Source organism: Pygoscelis adeliae, unplaced genomic scaffold (assembly GCF_000699105.1).
Source record: "Pygoscelis adeliae isolate BGI_AS28 unplaced genomic scaffold, ASM69910v1 Scaffold233, whole genome shotgun sequence".
Lineage (NCBI taxonomy): Eukaryota > Metazoa > Chordata > Aves > Sphenisciformes > Spheniscidae > Pygoscelis > Pygoscelis adeliae.
Window position 1 is genome coordinate 1,494,294 of NW_008824421.1, and position 2,346 is coordinate 1,496,639.

The following is a 2,346-nucleotide window of genomic DNA, read 5'->3' on the forward strand; positions in this document are numbered from 1 at the left end:
ACTCCCGTAGTCCTCTGAAAGCACATAACAACAAGACACGTTGCTTAGTGCCATACTGCTGATAAATAGCATTAAAAAACCAAAACGACATAGCTTTAAGACACGCAAACAGTAACTCAAAAGAGGGGATAAGGAAGAACTAGCAGACAGAAAAAAGTTCCATTAAATTCTAGCTATTGGAAACAGTACGTTTCCTATGCAAAAGGAAACGTCGTTTCATTTTTAACTTGAAGATTTTTCCCTAACAAATCCTTTAATTTTGACAGCACAGTTCATTCTTGTCTTGTCACCATTGTAACAGTTAAGAATTTTCATCAGAAAACTCACTTTCAAAAGTTAAGACCGATCTTTGCAAACATTTAAGTGCATCCTTTACAAATGTACAAGCATGAAATGCATGCTTTGGACTATGGATAAGCCATGAATTTCACTGCAGAACAGTAACCACATCAGACACTTAAGATTTTGCTGAAAGTTCACAGAAAAAAAATAAATAGAGAATTTAGACACATTCTACACATCTATTATTGAAGACACACAAGGCTTGTTCCAGTGACATAAATAATAAGCCACATGTAATTCCTTCTACATTAAACACCACTCCTGCTCACAGTTTTACAGAAGAGAAACTCAAACATAGGTAGTAGCACTGGATACGGCATGAGGCATCATGTGATGTTGCAATCATGCACTGAAAAAAGGTTTCATCTGCCAGTGTACCGGGAGTTCTTGCACAATGGGCCCAGTTCTGCAGTTCATTTATTCATAAAAGTAGTACCTCAGTCAGCTGACTAGTGGGTCAAACAGGGCAAGAAAATCTTTGTAAATCAAAGAGCCAAGCCCTACATTTCATATGTACTTCACATTTCAAAAGTCTGAAAGTCTAGAATGCAGGAAACACGGTAGTGTATCTATTTCTATATTTTCAGCCCATGGGACAGCTTATCCCCACTTACTACCTATACATTACATATGACATTAATAATCAACTTGTGGGTTTGGGGGTTTTTTGTTCTAGATTTTTTTGTTGTTGTGGCTTAAAGTGTTCAGCTGCATTATCAAATTATAACCATAGCTCTCCCTGCTCAATTGCAGGTCTATAACTAACTTGCATGAACAAAGTACATGTACATAAAATGGGAAGTGTAAATGTTCCAAGTATATTTCCCCCCCAGCCTCGCATGCAATCATTTCTACACAGCACTGAAGAGCTTTCAGGTAGCCAATAATCTCTTAGCCAAACTTAAGGAATTACATAAAACCATATACAATGAAAAAAATAAATATACACAATCTCTCAAAGCAAATACTACTATTAAAAAATCCCATCCAGACACGCTATTGTTTCTAGAAACACAAAACTGTAGCTAGGCCCTTGCTGGAAGAAAAGTTCTGTAGCAATAACGAAGTAGTACTCTTTCATAACTAACAAGTTATGATGACATAGCAACAAATTAACAAATAATGTTTTTACAGCAATCATACTGTTGTTATGCCTCTTAATTACAAGGGAACAAACCAATATGAACTCTTCAACTATGAATACCCCCAAACTGCATGATGATCTTTGCACCTGGGAAGCACTGCTGAAACCTGACTAAAGTTCAAAGGTTGGCTGTGTGGTTCTCAACACAGGGTTCGATCTGCATCACAAATACACTTGGAAAGCCTCGTAAAATAAACATATATTAAGCTACCAACATCTCCCCCCACCATGTTTTCCCACCGTGAAGTCTGTTGCACTCCAGCAAGCTTCAATTAACTCTAGAGCCACATCCTAGAAATACTACTCTGAAGAAGCGGTTTTATTCATAGAAATAGCTCGTCTGACTTCAACAGCAGAACCTCTTGTACCAGCATGGTGGCTAGGATCAGGTCCTCTTCACAACTTACTGCTGTTGACTACAGACACAGAATTTCATATTTCTAAGTTAGGCTGCCTCACTTTTTACCAGTGATTTCATTTAAAAACGGGCAAAGCCATATGATATAACAGGAAAAAAGATAAGAGCACATTTGCTCTTTACGAAACCTGCCTTACATGTGAAAGGATACTTGGATGAGCCTAAGCCTTTAAAGAAAGCAGCCCTCTTCAGAAACGTAGGGAGATAATTCAGGGGCATCCAGACTGGAGTGGGGAGAGGGCAAGGGGGAATCAGCATCACAGGTATCGAGACGTTGAAGAAAGACCTTTCCAAACACGAAATATTTCGGTCGGTAGCCCGGCCACAGCCCAGCCGAGCCTGTTAAATTAAAGGCAGGCACCAAGCGCAGCCATCGCCTGTGTCCAGGTGCTTATCGAGACGAGGGCAACATCCCTCGCACAGAAGCCACCGAGCAAGCGCT